This window comes from Trematomus bernacchii, unplaced genomic scaffold (assembly GCF_902827165.1).
Source record: "Trematomus bernacchii unplaced genomic scaffold, fTreBer1.1, whole genome shotgun sequence".
NCBI classification, from domain to species: Eukaryota; Metazoa; Chordata; class Actinopteri; order Perciformes; family Nototheniidae; genus Trematomus; species Trematomus bernacchii.
In genome coordinates, this window is record NW_022987757.1 from 62,100 (window position 1) to 83,614 (window position 21,515).

Here is a 21,515-nt window from a genome sequence, read left to right on the forward strand (position 1 = left end):
GTCTAAGTGAACGGTGACTGTAAAAACTACACTGCGCATGCTCAGAGTATTTTCCTATTTAATGTGTGTGGCAAAAAAATAATGACCATAGGGGCACTGAGCTGCCATCCCCAGCATACGTCATCTCACATAATTCAGAGCTGATTGGCTGTAAGTACGTGTGCCGCGAAAAGTGTGGTGTGTGAAGAGGAGACGAGAGAGCTGCAGTGACGCGTCCTAAAACCCGGAAGTAAGCTGCGCATGGCTTCCCTCGACAAAAAAGCAATGAGATTTCTCCATAGGATTTTAGAAAATAGCTCGAAATAAGATCTGTGGGAAACGTACCTGTTAGATAAATGCACGTTTTGTTCAGCCGGATAATATCCACATGTCTACCCTACTTTTATAATTTTTGAATCTTAAATCTATCGATTAGATTTATGATAGACTTTTGAAACTACAAGAAGATAAGGAGGACTTTTACAATAAAGTAATAGAAATCTTTGTCCAGAACGATAGGCAAATGGACTTCATCTTCAAGTCAAGGTAAGATCGCAATTTTATTGAAAATGGGATCTTACTAAGAGAGAACAATTCAATATTTAAATGATAAAATTACATTTTTTGGGTATCCTTTTGTTGAACTGTCTGTTTAAAATTAATCAAAGCATCAGACAAAAAAAGCTTTTGAAAATAATATTATATTTTGGTTTAGGTCAAAATATAATATTTGTAAACCTGAAGAGGCAGTGCCAGTGCCTCACCAGCCATGAACCTCACTGCACGTCACTGCAGAAGCTTATATATAGACATCTAAGTTTTTTGTGCCCCACCACTTTTGTACATATAAAAACGCCACTGCGTATGCACACTAAATAGGCTCAGCAGTTAACACACCTTTATTATATATCCTCCTGAGAGCAATTGCATCCGTCTGCCATGAACCCTACAGAAACCTACGTGTTAGTTTTGGCCCATAGTGGCCTCCATTTGTGTCGTGTAAAATGGGGGAAATCAAAAGTTAGCAAATCCCCATGTCATGTTCATAAAAACATTTAGTTTTAGGTCAAATAATTATTACACTGCTCTGAAACTCACTACACTAACTCCTAAGATGTTCCCTTACTATAATTAATAAAACATATTGAACTCACAACACTGGTAATAACAAACGTAACCATTTCTCTTTCTATAAATAAATAGTGGTTGTGTTGATGGACGCCATTTTGAAATACAATGAAATTATCTTTTTGAAAGCCACAATAAATAAAGCTTCGCCAGTTTATAACCAATGAAACTTGATGGTATCAGAATAATCACTTACATGTGATGTATAGGATGCTACACAGGTCACTGTAAAGATAAAGTGTCAGAGGAGAAATAAGCAAGCTTAGTTACATGAAATGTAATGAAAAATGTAAGATACAGGCTCTGTTTAATCGCCATGTAGGTTATCTTTTATTGCACACTCAAGACAATATCAATAACAGCATCACGCTGTCCCAGGTGTGTTGTATGCATGTAAATAGAAGTTAACATTTTCAATATAAAATAAAGTGTCAGTAGTATCAAAACATATATATATATATATATATATATAATAACAATAGGTAGGCTCAGCAGCAGACACACCTTAGTGCAAAGTGAAGTGTCAGTATTAATAACAGTGGCATATATATAATCACAATAATACAAAATTAACTGTCCCAGGTGTAGGCAATTTAGGGTGAAGTGTCTTGCCCAGGAACACAACGACATGCTGACTGCAGTGGGGTTTGAACCTGTGCTCCCCTGATCCGAACACCAACGCACCAGATCACTGCACCACACGCCTCCCAACAAGTCATTGTACAGTTTATCAACGACGACAAGTTTTTCTTAATTTTTTTATTGAAGGTCTGTTGGATTTAATCAGCTCGCATACAGTAGCACTGCCAGAAGCCCAGCCTGAAAGGTATTTTGTTGCTCCACCTGGCGCGCCGACACCTCCACCTGGCGTGCCGCTGAGTCAGCATGGTGCGGCATCACCATGAGCAGCTGGTCGTCCGATTCCTGGGCCTTGTGTGAATGCAGCAGCCGTTCGTCGTGCATCTCCTTGGCACGCAGGTCCTCATTCTCCTTGCTGACCATGGCACGGCGGTCCATCGCCATGATGGTGTCAAGGAAGCTGTCATCCCGTGCCCACTTTCCTAAGGAGAAATAAGCAAGACACAAGATCAGTTTAATCGCCTAGTAGGTTGTCAACAGAGACAACATTGGACATGGTGCAGGCAGGGACAGTGTACAAAATGCAGGTGTAAAGTAGAAGATAAGGTAGGATCAAATAATATCAAATAAAAAATAAATATCAAAGTGCCCTTATTTATTGGTTTGTGCTTAATGTATGCTTGAACTTTGTTTTATAGGGATTAGTGGACATCAGTTAGATGCGTAACCTTCTTTCAAGGCCAGAGTAGTTACAGTGTAAGTGGATTGACATCTAACATAACATGGCTGAGTACAATTATAACAATCAATAAAAAAAAGGAAAAATACATTGAATTTCAATTACATTTTTACTTAAATGTGCAAAATATTAGAACATCAGTCTTTGTGGCATGCAGGTAATCAACTGTTTAAGCTTTCACCATTAACAAATGCCGAATGAATGTTGCAAATGACTCTTGAAATTATAGCAACTACAATGTATTGTTAGAGGTAGCATTATGTCCAGCTAGCATGCTAATTGCTAACGTTATATTATCGTTTTATCCCGGAGGGGAAAGCTAACTAGTTTCCAATCCAGAGAGAAACACCTGCCTGAAACACACGATTAGTGCCATGAGTTAGTGAAGCAAATTACAGAACATTGCACACTTATTCACAAGTCAAAACGTTTTTATAGCGGCCGAGAATAACTAGCGAGCTAGCTAGATGTTATTAGCTAGCTCGGTTCCGGCCTGCTAACAGTGTTACCCAATTCAACCTAGCATTGCTAACTCGATCTAACGAGCAAATAAAAGTACATCTGAGACCAGTATTGTGCAGATTAAAACAATGCATTGCATGTAGTTAATTTTACCTTCCCGGCATGACTGCGCTGTGGACGGTTTTCCAGGTCTGCTAACTTTACTGAACCACGGACATTGCCTTCAGTAGAAGCTTCTGGATCGCGTCCTCCGAGTAAATCGCCAGAAGCGCAGACACATCCTCATCACTCCACCGCTCCGATGATTTATTTAGTGTTGCTATAATAACTGCTTTCACAAAAGTAATCTCTTCGGGTGCGCTGCCCAAAGCGAGCAAATACAATGGCCGCTTAAAAAAAAAAATTCAGAGTCAAACGGGCGTGGTTTGCATTCCGCACAGCCAATCAGACGATTGGCCCTTGGACTTGTTCCACACAAGGTACTCTCTCCACAGAAGAGCCTACCAGCACAACGTGGTTAAGATCATAGAGCATATGTGAGTATCTTCCCTTCTCACAATGGTACTCTGATTTTAATATTTTAATTGGCTTCATAATCAAACCTTTGGTATGGTTAGCATAAAAGTGATAATATATTTCTTTCATCCAGGATTGCAGAAGCCTTTCTATAGGCAGACAAGCACATCCAGATTGAAGGCTCAGGAGGGAGGATGTACACCCTCTCCACAGCAATAGATGACATGGAGGCCTACACCAATGATCATGTTGGTGCTACGTATTCCTTTTATCGTGTTAGTATTTTAACAACACAACAAAATAAACTCACCAGAAAACCTTATGCTCTTACTGGGGTAACGAGTTTGGCCAGGGCATGCCACAAGGACATGCTAATGACAACAGGCACATTAGAGCAGATAGGGTTAACCATTTAATCCTTTCCTTACACCTTTACACTTATGTTTTTGGTTTTGTAAAGGTTAAGTTTAGACACAACCATTGGCAATTTAGATTCAAAATAATGCTCTTCGGCTCATGGAGAAACAAAAACTTCCCATTCTGGTTACAGATGATATTAACAGACAATTTGGTTTAGCAAATGCAATTTGCTGAAATTTGGTCATGGAGTGTTTTTCATAATTTTAAGAACAAATTAAAGTAGAACAAATGTTATCACAAACGTATACTGCTTAGATGTTGTGAGTTATGCCTTAGTTTTTACCTTTTTTCTTCTAACTTGCTCTTCTGTCCCGTTCGTCCTTTAGATTGTGTATTTGACCAAATACTCAACTCCACAGAGAATAATCTCCAAGAGGCAAGGGAGATTCTAAAAAACATCGTCGATCGTAAACACTACAGGTTTCTGGGTGAAATCAAGCCTATAATCCAAACCAAGGTGTGCAGTAATGTATTTTGTTCCTGTATTACATTCAATATTTGTAATAATTTATCTCCAGGGATCGCACAGCAGGAAAAAAGACGAGTAATCTGTTCATCAAAAGAGATTAAGGCAGGAGGGGGCAAAAGCGTAACCTTAATTTATTTTAAATAACAGTTATTTTCTGTTTTCTTAATGTATTTTAAACATTAAACTCAGGAAAGCTTGATTCATTTATGTTTCATGACACAACTCCCATTACATCCTATCTCAATTTGAGCAGACACGCCTTCGGTTACCATCAATTATTTTACTTCAAATGTATGCATATTAAAGGTGGGGTATGTCATTTTGGAGAAACCAGCTCGAGTGCGCTAGAATTTGAAAACACACAACCGGAAAAAATCTGCCACTTCCTTACAGAGCCCCTCCTCCAACACACACGAACGCGCACATGACCAATGAGGGCACAAGATAAGTTTGTGCACAGATGGAAGGCTGACAGGCAGGTAGGCCATCCAGTTATTTTAGCCGGGCCGGCTAAAATGATTGGTCGTGCTTTTTACAGCGCTACGGCTTCCACAGATAAAAAAAATGTATGTATTTATTGTCAAAGCATTTAATATATTCATTGCTATCGGGATGTTAAGAGCATTCCATGGAATATAACAAAAAGTGTTTCTGAAATAAATTACATACCCCACCTTTAACTTATTTAATTTCATGCAATTATCAGAAGTTGAGTAACGCTTTTTGCTTGGCAACCTTTGCTGGTGATTGAGAATTATACTATATATTTTTGCCTTACAGTATTTGCAAAGGTTTAGCATTAGCAAAAGCGGTGCAGTCCCCTTTTGAAATTGTCCCTGATTATTCCAAAAGTAAAGTTTGTCTATATATTGCCTCTTTTGGTATTGTACCTGGCTTCTACGCAGACTATCCTATAATTTTAGTTGAGAAGATGCTATGCTGTATGAGCAAGAAAGATCATAGGATGAGGATCACATATCACTTAGACTACATCCACAGTAATCCACTGCGTAAAAAAAGGCTTGCGTTCACAGTAGCTATTCCGGGTGGTTTTTATAGAGACCTACGCCAGCAGTGAACAATAAAAGAGATGGCATCATTGTATTTGGAAATTAACAAATCTGCGCCTCAGAGCAAACCTCTGGTGAAGTGTGAGTCAGGTGCCTGACTAATAATTATGTCAACAGTATGACATAATCAATGATAAAATCATTAACTTATTATTGTGTGGGGTGGGACAAAACAATCTTTAATACTGATTAAAAACAATTGCTGTGTGATATGACCTGCTAAACCAGGGGTGGGGAACCTCCGGCCCCCGGGCCGTATACGGCCCGCGAGACAATTTGATACGGCCCTCGAGGTAATTTATAAACACACGCAAAAAAGAAAAAAAATTAAGAAATCTAGACCACAAAAGAATTAAACAAGCGAGTGCCTGTTGTTCCTGGCCAAGGTCAGGGTCCTTGAACACAACACGAGCCTAACGTGTCATCACTTGGTATATGTCTCGTCTGACAGGGGTGCAGTTCTGACGGAGAGCACCAGAACACGGCTCCGGCACTTCAGATAAGGAGCTGTACACATGCCACAGTGTTTGCGTCGCTGTGTCTTTAGTTGTAAGCCCAGTGGCGATCTGTTCATCTGTCATACTGATCATACAGTCAATAACTTTGTTGTTATTAGCATCTGGTTAGCTAGCTATGCTAACGAATATAAGAAGCTTTTTCTACAACCAGTGAGGTAGAGGCACATCTTTATATGATCATTATAGTCAGGGGTTAAGTTGGGATTTGATATGTGGGGGGGCTCTGTGTGGAGGTGCGAGAGGGGGGCGGAGGTCGAGGATCTCATTATTTGACCTTAAGGGATATACACTGTGGCCCTAAAGCAACTGCTCCATTATCTGTATCAAATGCACACATTGATGCCACCAAATGTCACAATAAAAATAGAAAGTACTACAAATAAACTGGAATTCATTTACATCTTAAATTATTAATATATATACACAAAAAAAGGTTTACAAATATCCAACCTTCAAATTGCTTTTTTAAATCAACACTGCTCTGCACACTTGCTAAAGAACATTTGTGTGGAAATCTCAATTCATTTGTAGGGCTGCGTGAGTATGGCCAAAAGTGAGGGAGTAAATCTCACTGTAATCTATTTAATCATCACCAAATTCTGTGTTATTATGACCGATCATACTGCAACTCAGCTTTATGCAGACATACATTTAGCATGGTGTACAGGGCCGGTTTTTGGCATAGGCGACATAGGACAGATCTGGGGGGGGGGGGCGCTGCGCTGCGCTGCGCTGCGCTGCGCTGCGCTGCGCTGCGCTGCGCTGCGCTGCGCTGCGCTGCGCTGCGCTGCGCTGGCAGCTCTGGGAGGGAAAAAAATATTTTTGACTGTTTGCGCTCGTCCTAATTTTGTGCACCAGATTGAAGCATTTTACTTTACATTTTCAAACATTTCTCCCTGGGGGGGCATACCCCCGGACCCCCCTAGAGGATGTGACGTCCATACCCCAATTAAAACATGTTCATACAATACTGAATACATTTGAAGCCTTTTGATGTATATTACCTATGTCAATAAGTTTCTGTTTTTGTAGTGTATTGGTCTTTTGTAGAGATTTTTATTATTTTATTATTGTGTTGCCATGGCAACAGCATTTGAAGAAACCCCATAATTGACGTAGAGCTGTTGAGGGCTGGACCGGTGATATACAAGCGAAGTTTGGAGGACGATCGGACCGTGTCCATTGGACTTACAGCGACATCGTGCTTCATGGAGAGTGGTCTGTCGCCATGGCAACGGCATTTGATGACACCCCATAATACGCTTAGATGCGTTGATGGCTGCATCGTTACCAAACCTGTGAAGTTTTGGGCCGTTTGGAGCATTTTCACTGAAGTTATGAGAAAACTGTGTTTCATGGCGAGCATTGTGTTGCCATGGCAACAGCATTTGAAGAAACCCCATAATTGACGTAGAGCTGTTGAGGGCTGGACCGGTGATATACAAGCGAAGTTTGGGGGACGATCGGACCGTATCCATTGGACTTACAGCGACATCGTGCTTCATGGCGAGTGGTATGTTGCCATGGCAACGGCATTTGATGACACCCCATAATACGGTTAGATGCGTTGATGGCTGCATCGTTACCAAACCTGGGAAGTTTTGGGCCGTTTGAAGCATTTTCACTGAAGTTATGAGAAAACCGTGTTTCATGGCGAGCATTGTGTTGCCATGGCAACAGCATTTGAAGAAATCTCAAAACTGTCTCGTAGATGTCTTCACGGCTGGACTGTTAGCACACATGTGAATTTTGAGCACTTTTTGAACATTTTCATAGGAGTTAAAGGGACATCGTGTTTTATGGCGAGGGATGCGTTTCCATGGAAACGGCATATGGTGAGATTTCAGATTTGGCGTAGAGCTGTTGAGGCATGGACCGGTGATATACAAGTGAAGATTGGGGGACGATTGGACCGTGTCCATTGGACTTACAGCGACATCGTGTTTCATGGCGAGTGGTCTGTCGCCATGGCAACGGCATTTGATGACACCCCATACTACGCTTAGATGCGTTGATGGCTGCATCGTTACCAAACCTGTGAAGTTTTGGGCCGTTTGGAACATTGTGTGGGAGAGAGAGAGAGAGAGAGAGTGGGTGTTTCTCAATCGCGAGTAAAGCTGCTGCAGAGCCACTATTTCAAGCATACTACGTCATCGAGTGCCGCCGAAGTACTGTTCCAATCTCTAGCATACTTGGGAATCTCCCGAGCCCGGCGTACTCCGTTTGGAGAAATATCGAGGCTGCAGTAGACTCCGCGGTCTTAAAATCCCCACAATGCTTTGCGCACGGAACAATTTCCCTAAATCTGTGACGGAAAATGTAAGGCGGGGCCTATCATATGACACACACCTGCACACTTGCTAGCCTGTTCCACTCTTTGTTTTCCGAATGCCAGGAAGTATTCTTGCCTCGCTTCTGAAGCAAGATGCTCGGCAGACATGTGCTACCAAGCAAGCGTACTCGCGATTGAGAAACACCCAGTGTGTGTGTGTCTGTGTGTGGCAGAGAGAGAGAGAGAGAGAGAGAGAGAGAGAGAGAGAGAGAGGGGCAGATATTGAGGAAGAGGAAGATGGAGGAAGAGGAAGATATTGAGGAAGAGGTAGATGGAGGAAGAGGAAGATGGAGAGAGGAAGATATTGAGGAAGAGGAAGATGGAGAGAGGAAGATATTGAGGAAGAGGAAGATGGAGGAAGAGGAAGATAGAGAGAGGAAGATATTGAGGAAGAGGAAGATGGAGGAAGAGGAAGATATTGAGGAAGAGGAAGATGGAGAGAGGAATATATTGAGGAAGAGGAAGATGGAGAGAGGAATATATTGAGCTAGAGGAAGATGGAGAGAGGAAGATATTGAGGAAGAGGAAGATGGAGGAAGATATTGAGGAAGAGGAAGATGAAGGAAGATATTGAGGAAGAGGAAGATGGAGAGAGGAAGATATTGAGGAAGAGGAAGATGGAGAGAGGAATATATTGAGGAAGATGGAGAGAGGAAGATATTGAGGAAGAGAAAGATGGAGAAAGAGAGAGAGAGAGAGAGAGAGAGAGAGAGAGAGAGAGAGAGAGAGAGAATGAAATGAACAGTTAGAACTGACTCTTGATCGCCCTCTCTCTCTTCTCTTGAACGGCATATGATGACACCCCATAATTGACGTAGAGCTGTTGAGGGCACGACCATTAACCATTATCTGAAGTCTGCTGCTCTGAGCATGTCAGTTGGAGTGATGACATCATCGTGTTCCATTGCACAGGTGTTTATAGTTGAGCTAACGAGCTCTGTAGAGATCAAAGGTTTCCATTGTTCTGAATGAGAGATAAACCTGTTACATGTGAACGTTTTGTCGAAGAACCGTAAAAGATATCTGTGAAATTTTAAAACGTGAAGCATGTAAAGGAAGTTGAGTATCTGTAGTGTAATTTTTGTGTACTTTCGGGTTAATAATGTGGCCTTTTTGGCAGTTTAACTAAAGGTGTGCGGCTGCTGCTGTGAGGAAATATCTGCCTGAAATTACAATGGGCTTTAATGGAGACATGCCCTCAAGAGGCATTTTGTTTAATTATTTTTGCTTAATTATTTGTCATTTTTCAAGCTACGAGATGTTTTCCTACGTTTGTCATGAAAAATTATGTCTCAAGAATGTAGGGTTTGGGAATTATGGCAGTTTAAAAAAAATATATGAAGGCACATTTCAAGAATTCCCACACTCTAGCTGTGACATCACGCACTCTAGTTAATGTTCAAATCTGAAGAAAACCTCTTTAACAAGGTCTGAACAATGTTTACTATCTCTAAAAGTAAGAATCGGATTGTGTGTTACACGAATAATGTCAGAAAGATGTGTAACATTTTAAAGTTGGAATGAGGTTTCTGAGTGAAAGTATGAATGAACAGTTAGCAGTTGAAGTCGCATGAAGATTTGTTGAAGTCTGAAGAATTTCTCCATTGACTTCAATGGTTAAAAATGTGATGTATTATGGGATGTATCTCTGGAATTATGAAAGTTATGAATGATAAAAGTAATAGCCATCGATTCCCGACCGAGCTGAACGTTTTGATGTTTGAACGGAGTTTTGCGATGTTGAATGTGGGAGGAGAAGAGGGCCAAAATAATTGGATGGAATAATAATAAGAATTGTGTCCGTAGCATAACATATAGTTGGAATGCTGTATCAGCATTCCCACTAAATTAAGTAAATGTAACACCCTTTTCACCCCGGTTACACTTTTCATTTGCCCTGTACGATGGGCGCTGTAAGTGATGAAAGTGGGGGGTGTTGGCTTATCAGGCGTCCACAGCTCACAGCCAAAGTGGGCGTGGGATCGAGCGAGAGAGATAAATGCAATTTATGTAAACAAATATTTCCAAGGCAGTCCTTTATAATTATTGGGATAAACAGGTTTGAAATCATTTCAATGTATACTATAGGACAGTAAACCAAAAATATCGTTTAAAACTTGAGAGATACAAAAATATGCATGAATAAATGTTAACTAGGTAAAATAAGATATGAATGAACAACAAAAATAAAATAAGTTACATTTATTTGTTATTGGCTATGGTATGTTATTGGTTATGTTCACATATTTGGTTATTAAAATGTAAACCGATCTTTTTCATATGGGTGTTTAGAGTTGTACCCCCTAGATCTAGTCTCTAGTAATATGTGCTTTTAGTGCACCAGATTGAAGCATTTTACTTTCAATTTTCAAACAGTTCTTCCCGGGGGGGCATACCCCCGGACCCCCTAGAGGATGTGACGTCCACACCCCAATTAAAACATGTTCATACAATACTGAATACAATTGAAGCCTTTTTTATGTATATTACCTATGTCAATACGTTTCTGTTTTTGTAGTGTATTGGTCTTTGGTAGAGATTTTTCATTTATTCTTTATATATTCTATTGTGTATTCCTTGGATATACACAATGTATATTGTGGCACACACACACATACACATACACACACACACACACACATACACACACACACACACACACACACACACACACACACACACACACACACACACACACACACACACACACACACACACCACACACACACACACACCGCTGCAGACTCTCTGCACGAAGGAGCCACGGTGCTGCAGCTCCTGATCTGAGCAGAGACACACGTTCACTAAGCGGAAAAACTATATCCTGTCACAGAGATCTACTATTTTAACCTGTTAAGCCCTGAGCCTGTTTTTCAGGTCTCAGGCTCGAAAATGACATTCCCAGAACAAATGACCATATCTTCCCTTCTAAAAGGGTTAAATTAATAATCTTTTTTCTCAAAGTAATGATAAACCTGTGAGTTGGATGTAGAAAAGTCAGAATCAATATAGATGTTTTTTATTTTAAAGAAAATTCAGATTTTACATAGTAAAAAACTGTAAATTATAGTGTCCGTCCAAAAATTCTTTTTTACTTATAGTGAAAACCACCCTTGGATGATGGGTTAGTAGACTAAAAGCTTTAGGAATCCAAAGTACAACATATAATAAGTACCCTATATCAAGATTGATGCAAAACAAGTGACATTTGACCTTTTTAGAGAGATTTAGCAAAAAGAAACCACTTCTGGGGTCATTTGGGTGGATTTTCCATATCTCTGGCTTCCCTTGCTCGATTTTGATGGTTGACACCTCTTTCTGACCGTTAGAGCCAATAGAATCGAAGGGGGAGTCCCCCACACACACACGTTGTGAAGAGAAAAGGTGGGGGCTTCGCGCATGTAATTTTCCATCAGAGTGAACCTATCTCTAGCTTTGACATCTGGAAACGGAAAAGCAGTTTTAATGCTTATGGATTATCAGAAATCATTTCAAAGGGACACAGACACATTAGATTAACCTATGGATTAACTTCAGCAGCGTTTTTATCGTTTTAATGCCATTGAAGACCGCTTTGGAGAGACTACAGAGCCAAGGTAAAAATGTTAGCATTTTTAGCTACCTAGCGTCACCTGTTTTGATGTCCGTTTTTGCTTATAACGTTGCAAATACGTATAATTCAGTGGTAATGTTGGTGTCAATTGATTCTGTGTCACCTCACGATGTGAAACGATGTGTTGGATGTGGTGAAAAGATAAATAATAAGGTTTTGTGAGTGATTTTCGGTGCAGTAAGGTGTTTTTTGCTCGTTGCTAATTCAGAGGCTCAGTGTTAGCATTGTGGGTTTTCTTTTGAAAAACAAATATGAGTTTCTTCCCGTTACATGGATATAAAACATTCATAGTTTTATTAAATGAACATGCCCTCAGACACTGTTTCCTGCAAGATGTTGTGGCAGTGCCCCGGTACCGGGGTCTCTCGGGCTTAACAGGTTAAAGTAAAGTCAACACATATCGACCCTAAATATATTCTATATTAAGAACGAGAGATGTTTTAACATATGGCTTAAACAAATGACAAATGAGCGAGGGTGATGACGTCAGAGCATCGTCCTATGTGCCGGGGCTGAGCCCCGGACAGCCCCGGCCCAATTTAACCCCTGATTATAGTTGTAAAAAAATAAGAAAATAAAGTAAACAGGTATAAAATACTATATGACAGTAAAAGAAAGTTGTTATTAATAAACAAGAATACAGTTTGAAAGGGGAGTGATTTGTAAAATATCCATAAAGACAAATAAATCTGCTTACAGTTCTGTTTCATATGGGTGTTGAGAGATGTATCCACAGAGCTCCTAATTTTGCTCTCAAAGTGCACCAGATTGATGCTGTTTTTTACTATGTAAAATCTGAATTTTCTTTAAAATAAAAAACATTTATATTGATTCTGACACTTCTACATCCAACTCACAGATGTAACCTTGCTTTGATAAAAGAAATTATTCATATAACCCTTTTAGAAGTTAGGTTGTAGTCATTTGTTTTGGGCATGTCATTTTCGAGCCTGAAACATGAAAAACAGGCTTGGTGCTTAACAGGTTAACTTCAACATTTAAAAAAAAAAATCCTCCCGGGGGAGCATGCCTCCGGACCCCCCTAGAGGAGGTTAGGTCCCTCTCCACTTAAATCATGTTCACATGGATAGGAAACTAAATTGCACACATCTTGTGTCCATATCTTTCTGTTGTGGTGGTCATGCCACAACTGTGCACGTGCATGCATACGTGAGTCATGGTAAATTATCTGGATTAAGAGGTTGCTTTTTCTTTGCACAGCATGAAAGAAAGGCGAAATGAATGGGCTGTGATTTTAGTATTTTTAAGCAGAGGTCAATAATTGTTACGGCCCTCGGAGAATGTTAAAAAAATTGAAATGGCCCTTGAGAGGAAAAAGGTTCCCCACCCCTGTGCTAAACTGACATTCAAAATGAGAGATTACAGAGAAATTATGAAGCAATAAACGTTTAATAAACTGCCACACAGACCCCTGACAGCAACTGGGCAAGCTTACATTATCCTTTTGCAAACACTCTATGTTTCCAATACACTGTAAAAGGTTTGCATCAAGAATACATTCTAATACAATATTTTAAAAGACCTGTTGTCGGGTGAGAGCAAATCTTTAGTTTGAGTTTGGATAGAGAGCCAAAACCGAGAAACAAAGATAATTTATTTGTATTTACCTGCTTAATGTGGTCCTCCTCTTACTGTGTGTTATCACGATGGAAATAACTGCAAATGTATTTCATCTCTCACTTCTCAACCTTTGTCCTCTCTACTTAAGGAGGAGATACCTCAGTTGATAGAGGACCTGGCTGCAGCCCTCCCATTCCCACGAGAGGGAGCTCAGGCTGACGGCAGGGGCGGCGCCAGGGGGTAGCTTGCTATAGCAACTCCAACAATTGGTCTAGCAACGGCTTAGCAACCCCATTGTTTTGTTATGAAAATGTATCTATATATATATTTATACACATTCTCGCGAGATCCATCAGGGGTCGTTGTAAGTTAAAGCGCAACCTGTTACTTGGCTAATGTTGTTATAATTCTCAGTATGTGAATACAGATCGAAAATGGAAAGATTGCGATCTCCAAGGGACAACCCTGCTATCCATGTGTGTGTGTGTGTGTGTGTGTGTGTGTGTGTGTGTGTGTGTGTGTGTGTGTGTGTGTGTGTGTGTGTGTGTGTGTGTGTGTGTGTGTGTGTGTGTGTGTGTGCATTTTTATACAAAAGTATTGTAGGAGCACAGAAACAGTGTTCAAATTCTGCTTTTACAAACTTATTTTGGTTGTGCTTACCTTGCAAAGTAATGTTATAAGTGTCAAAGGAATGTTTTAATGTAAATATTAATGATAATATTGTAGCGTGTCCAAGTTAATAGTTATTTCAGTTATCAGATGTGCACAGTTTAGTACATTTGTAAAGTTATTTAGGCAATGTTGTTGGTGGGAGTTAGGGAGAGACCGCCCCTTCCAGGTGTGTGTGTGCGTTTTCCGGTGTGTGTGGAGGAGTGTACGGTAGGAGTTGTCTTCGAGTGTGGGGAAGTCATAATGAGTGTTATACTATTGATTGGTTCTGTAAGGCGTGGCTGTGGCCGTCAATACCAGAAAATAAAGAGAACGTTTTCGACATTGAAGGCTTGAGTGATCTGTGATCTTGAATAGCGGTGAACGCTACAATATGAACAGGCTCGTGTTTGGCCCACTGGTATTGTTTGTTTATGCATGAGCACCAAATGGTTAATAAAGGTGATTTCACATAGGCCATTAATCATATGTTATTTATCAGTGTAAACGACAGAACAGGTCACCACTTTATTTGAAGGGGCACAAACATGATGAAGTAATGACAAAATAATGCTAGTTAATCATGATTACAACACTTGGAATTGCTGTGACTGGTCAGTTTTTTGGCCTGTCACAGATCTATATGAAGAAGACATGAACATCATTAATAACTCAGAAGTCATGATGATTGAGATACCTTAGTTGATGCATTCATTAAGGTATTGTTCCTGCATTAAGTCATGCATGGATACTATTCATCCTTGTACATTACTGATAGTTCATGTAGTACTACATTAATGAATTCATGCTTTTTCATGCATTAAGTCATGCATGAATTCATGATGATTCATGTACCCTTACCATAAAGTGTTACCGAAAAACCCTACCCAAACATTCAAAATCAAGAAAGAACAGGCCAGAACAATGACGACACAAATCTCATTCTTGATCTTTTTTTGTGTGAGCTTTTGTGTATTTCTTTATAGGGAAACCTCTGTTATGTATTTTGTATTATATTTATGCTACTATCATTCTTGTCAGGGGTTGAGGCTTCTACCAGTGCACTTCTCTGAGACGCTCGTCAGGGTTTACAGCAGGAAGATTGATCCTAAAAGTCTGGAAGCTGCCAGGGGGCACTTGAAACAGTGGATCGATGTGAGGAATCGACGGCATACAGGTAATATTTATATCTAAGATATTAAACATAGAATGTAACGGACTGCCTATAGCCGAGTAGTTAGTTGTCAAATAGAAGTCAAATGCCCTGAGCAGCACATTTTTGTTTGTTTCCTAGTTGGCTGGACCACTTGCGGTTTAAGAAAAACCCTCTAGTTTGATTTGAAAGTCTGGAATAGGAAATGGCCCGCCTACTGCAAGTCATTCCCGTACTCTCTTTACAAACATATCTGTCTCCACTACAACTGTCAAATAAAGGCATATTGCACCCAGGGTTTCCGTTAGCCGGTAATTACCGGTTTTTAGCTGGTAAAATGTATTAAAAACCGGTACATTCAAAACCTGCCGGTCAAAATGTCCGGTAATAATTAGGGATGCTCCGATCGATTGGCCGCCGGTCATTATCGGCCGATATTCACTCTTAATAGTTTGATCGGTGCTCTCTATAAAGGCCGATCAGGAGAGCTGGATCTGATCGATATGGACATAAACGTGAGTGAAGTATAACGTCAGACGGAGACACGCTGCTCTGCATGATCACCTGAAGCCCCGCCCACTGTTTAGTGAGCTGCATGAGAAACTGACGGGCTGTCAGGAGAGAGAGAGGGAGAGGGGAAAAGAGAGGATCCGTTTCTCCCGTGTTATTATTCAAAGTTAATGTAAACTTTTGAATAATGTACTTCATCTACTACAAGTAGTTTGTTTGAATGTAATAATTATGTTGTTTGTGGAATCATTTATTGAAAAATTAATCTGAATTTTTCGATCTGTTACGATTATAAACTGAAGCAATATAAAAATGACTCCCATTAACTGAGTTTTAAACATCAGCATATCCGGTCATAGTCCGGTAATTACCTGCTAACGGAAACTCTGCTACACAATTCTTATTATTATTATTGAAACATGACTGGTAAGTTTCAAATTTGTCCGGTAAAATAAATTCTTTCCAGACATTTGACCGGCAAGAAAAAATCCTAGCGGAAACCCTGATTGCACCCCCATTTTTTTAAATAAGCCGTAAGGCAGGAGGTTTTATTAAATGGCAGTGATATTATATCATAGTGGTACCAGTGTTGTAGTCAAGTCACCAATTCACGAGTCCAAGTCACTCTGGAGTCACCACTCTTCAAGTCCAAGTCTGAGTCACCAAGGGAGAGTCGTAGTCGAGTCCGAGTCCAAGTCCGAGTCACCCAAGGAGTGTCCGAGTCGAGTCCGAGTCATCATTACCTGTGTTCGAGTCCGAGTCCAAGTCCAAATCACCCAAGGAGTGTCCGAGTCGAGTCAGAGTCCGAGTCATCATTACCTGTGTTCAAGTCCGAGTCCAAGTCCGAGTCACGTAAGAAGAGTCCAAGTCAAGTCTGAGTCACAAGTCTTCATGTATTAATCTTCGTGGATATATGTGTTGAAATGTAGCTGCTCCTCTACATTGCTTTTATCCTGTCATGTTATACTGTCTATTGAACTGCTGTGAAGCGAGTTTGGCTACAATTCTTGTAATAGGTGCTATACAAATATAAAGCTTATTACTAATATTAATGTTATTATTATTAGGGCCCGAGCACGGAGTGCTAGGACCCAACCGCGTCCTAGCACGAAGTGCGAGGAACCTATTGTTATTGTAGGAATTATTCTTATTAGGGCCTGAGCACGAAATGTGCGAAGACCTATTGTTCTGAATTATTATTCTCCCAATTCTTGTTCTGGTGTTTAAACCTGTTTTTGAGGGCTTTACGAAGGCATTCATGTAGCGACATTTGGCAAAGCCGGCAGGATAGGTGAACATTTTTACATTCTGGAGTCGATGGGTTCAAAATGTCCAACATGCTCACTAGCGCCACCTGTGAAAATTCAGTTTTCTAAAAATGTACATAGTCGCAGCGTAAGTCTGATGGACCTGAAATTTTGCACACTTATCTGGGTGGAGCTGCTCTACATATTATCCTCTAGTATCCCTAAGCTCCGCCTACTTTGATTTCTTTTAATGAGTATGAACTGAGATTTAAAGTGACGAATGTGGGCGTGTCCTACACAGTCTTTTCTCGAAATCGAAGGGTTAAAAACACTTACGGACACATAACTTTGTATTGAAATTAGTTACGGCCTTTACACTCGGAAAGTTCAGCCCCTATCCAATATGATGCTAAATTGTGAAGCCAAATTTTGATAGCTCAATCGTGGAGGTCGTAAGCTAACAGCGAATACACAATTTTTGACGATTTACATGTCGCAAAAATATTCCAAACTACTCGCATATAGTTTTTCCGATATTGACGAAACGCTGTATACACATTGCTATTATGATTGCACACATATTTCAAATTGCTTTTCATTAGCCACGCCCCCCAGAAAGTCGGCCATTTTGAAAAATGTGCGTTTTTCAGACATTTTAAGGACATTTTTGCAAACTCCTCCTAGGGGAATGATCGGAAAAATTCCAATCCAGGACAACTTCAGCCCCTATCCAATATGATGCTAAATTGTGAAGCAAATTTTTGATAGCTCAATCGTGGAGGTCGTAAGCTAACAGTGAATACAACATTTTTGACGATTTACATGTCACAAATTCGTCCAAACTACTCGCATACAGTTTTACCGAAACGCTCTATATACATTGCTCTTATGAATCTGGACATATTTCAAATTGCCTTCCATTAGCCCCGCCCCCCAGAAAGTCAGCAATTTTCAAAAATGTGCGTTTTTCATGCATTTTAAGCACATTTTTGCAAACTCCTCCTAGGGAAATGTTCGGAAAAATTCCAATCCAGGACAAGTTAAGCGCATATCCAATGTCATGCTTCATTGAGAAGGAATAGTCCTTCGCTCGAACGGGGAGCTCGTAGGCTAACGGAGAATGTACAATTTCTGACCATTTATATGTCAGATAAGCTACTGAGACCTGCCTGTCTGCCTGGCACATCAACTCTCACACACACACACAAACAGACACACAAACACACACACACACACACACACACACACACACACACACACACACACACACACTCACCTACTGTTAGTCCAATGCCTTTTGCTGGCGGCATATTCATTACAACAGACACCTATACACTCCCTAACCCTAACCCTAACCCTAACCCTAACCCTAACCCTAACTCTAACCCCACTGTTTATTTGTAGATATCTCCTAAAGCCTACAAATAAAGTGTGAAATGTAGGCCTGTTACATATATTATTGAGCTATATATATTATACACACTGTTCTGCTTTCTGCACTGACCTCAGCAGCTGTTCTCACTGTAAACATCGCGTCACAATGAAAGCAATTGTATAATAAATAGCCTAACATCCAGGGGAGATGTGATTAGTGAGTAAACAAACGGTAAAGGCCAGAAAGTCTGATGCACATTTGATCATCTTAAATAACTTATAATCACAACGGGAACAGTTTGCAGAGCTGTGCTTCGTTGACACAAGTCCAGCCATGCGTCACGCCTCTTTTAAACATCGCTGTTGGCTGAAATCGTCTCCGGAGAATACATCAGTGTACCCTCGGTTATAGCTCCTCCAGAGAGATTCCTCTCTTTTCTCTCCGCTCTCCTCTGCATCAGTGTAACCTCGGTTATAGCTCCTCCAGAGAGATTTCTCTCTTTTCTCTCCGCTCTCCTCTGCATCAGTGTAACCTCGGTTATAGCTCCTCCAGAGAGATTTCTCTCTTTTCTCTCCGCTCTCCTCTGCATCAGTGTAACCTCGGTTATAGCTCCTCCAGAGAGACTCCTCTCTTTTCTCTCCGCTCTCCTCTGCATCTTTGTAACCTCGGTTATAGCTCCTCCAGAGAGATTCCTCTCTCCTCTCTCCTCTAAATCAGTGTATCCTCGGTTACGGCTCCTCCAGAGAGACTCCTCTCTTTTCTCTCCGCTCTCCTCTGCGTCTTTGTAACCTCGGTTATAGCTCCTCCAGAGAGATTCCTCGATAATCGATCCTCCACGAGCCTTTAGAGACATTTGTTTTCCTTCGAGACGGCGCACCGATATCCGTTTCCGGGTCGCTGCCAGAGGACCTGGGAGTCGGGGACGCGAACATTTGAGAAATGACAAGCGGCTCATTTCGGAGGACTCGCTCGCGTCTGCTTGACGCCGGGACGACCGGCTGCCCTCCCCGACAGGCGCACGGACGTGAGGGCCCGCTCATCACTGCGCACACTTCTGTGACCGCAGTTTTAATTATTGTTATTATTGTAAATGACCTTTAATATGTCTAACTATATTTAAAATGAGTTACCTTTTAGAGAAGTGATTATATTTGTATGCCAATATTTTCCTATGGTAAAGTTTTCGTTTGGACTTTTATTTTGATAGTAATAAGATCGGGACTCTTATTTTGAAGGAACTTTTACCGGTTAAATCGGTTTACCCAGAGCCGTATAATAGAAGAGTTGCGACAGCGGAAGTCCAAAATGCTTGATCGTCACGTGGCTCAGAGAGACTCAGAAAGTTCCCGGAAGTTCGTGGCGGGCCATTTGAATGTATTTATACAACCCGGTATCACGGCAAGACGTGAACATGTGACGATCTACCATGCTGGGAGACGTGAATATGTCACGGTTTCGTCCCTTCAAACGTGACAGTTACACGGTATTGTTAACATGGCCCAACCAGTGGAGAAATACCCGGAAGTGCCAAGCAAATGTTATACCGCGCCTATTGGTCGTTTTTTATTGTCAAAATTAGATGTTTTTAATTTATTTTTTAATCGTCACACTTGATTTCGCCAATTTTCTTGTTCCCCTAGCTGGTCGACACCTCTTTTAGCAGAAACAAAGGCTACATGAATGTATTAAATCAATGTTAATCCATGTGTGTGGATCATAGACTGGTGTGGATGTGGAATTAACGGACGTGACGTTGTGCGATTGCGTTGCCAGGCAACGCAATTTACAAACTCTTCAACTACAACCCTAATTATATTTAAAAACATTTTAGAAGGCCTCACGAAATACTTTAATGTAAATTAAAATGTAAATGTGAATGGATGTGTGTAATGTGGTGATTGACATTATTCACCCACGGATCTATGGGTTGGGGGTATTGTTCCGCACGGACATTTTAGTTAACCGGACTTACTGTTGATGTGAAATCCGAAAAAAAATACGTTATACATAACGGTGCACAGCTGATATAAAAGGACTTGTCGTTTTTAAAGATATTACTGATTTTCGTTGAATATAAGAATGTAAATACTGAGTTGAGAGAATAGTCAGGGGATTTGGGTGATGGGAGACACATCTATCGATTCGAATTTCAATAGCTTACTGTTAAATGACGGATATACCTTTCTGTCTGTGATGTTTTACAAATCAGATATTAGAAGTAAAACATGTGAAATAATATAGCAATATCCTGTACAATTATGTGAAAACATGAATAAAACTACACATCTTCAGATGTTATACATACACAAGTGTCCTACACTAATAATACAAAGTTATTATGGCTGTGTGTACCTTGTGTGCACCGCCTAGTGGTTAAAGCACGTTATTGAATTAGTTGTGTATATGATATGTCAATGAACCTTAGAAAATCTTGAAATCTTGAAAGGGATATGCAAAATAGCCATTATATACAGTCTTTAATTAACTATTAGTAGAGAATAACGAGTAATGAATATACTTTATAGGGATCTGCAGATAAATGTTTAGTCTTCTCAAGCAGCAACTATCAAATATCTCTCCTGATTGTTGGCACTTGACAATCACCTTTCCCTGAATTTTACTCAGGTGTAACTAAAGCCTGATTTAAGGGTTGTTTATATTTCACATCATTAATCAGAATCTGCAAAGTAACTAAAATAAATGTAGTGGAGTAAAAATACCAGGTTAACCTCTGAATTGTAGTGGAGTAGAATTGCTGTTTTGTTTAGTAATGGATATTGAATATGGAATAAAGGTTTTGACAAGACCTGGTGTAACAATAATCAAAAAGTACATTAAAAGAGCTCCAGATGTCAATGATCTAAACAAAACAGCACACCTGAAATGTATATTTAAATACTTTATTAAGGGCAGTGAATTAATTTTTTCTGTATGTTTTTCAAATCAGTGTTATACAGTAAGTGTCATAGACAGTGTTACATTGCTATTATTATCCTTAACATATATATAAAACAAAACCACTTATGATCTTTTTTTTGGGTGGTTTACAGTTAATTCTGTTTCTGCTATTGATGGTTTCATTTTTGTGAAAAATAATAAAATAATCAAATTCAATAACGTGCTTTAACCACTAGATGTGCCTTTCTATCAGCTGTGCACCGTTATGGTGTAAATAC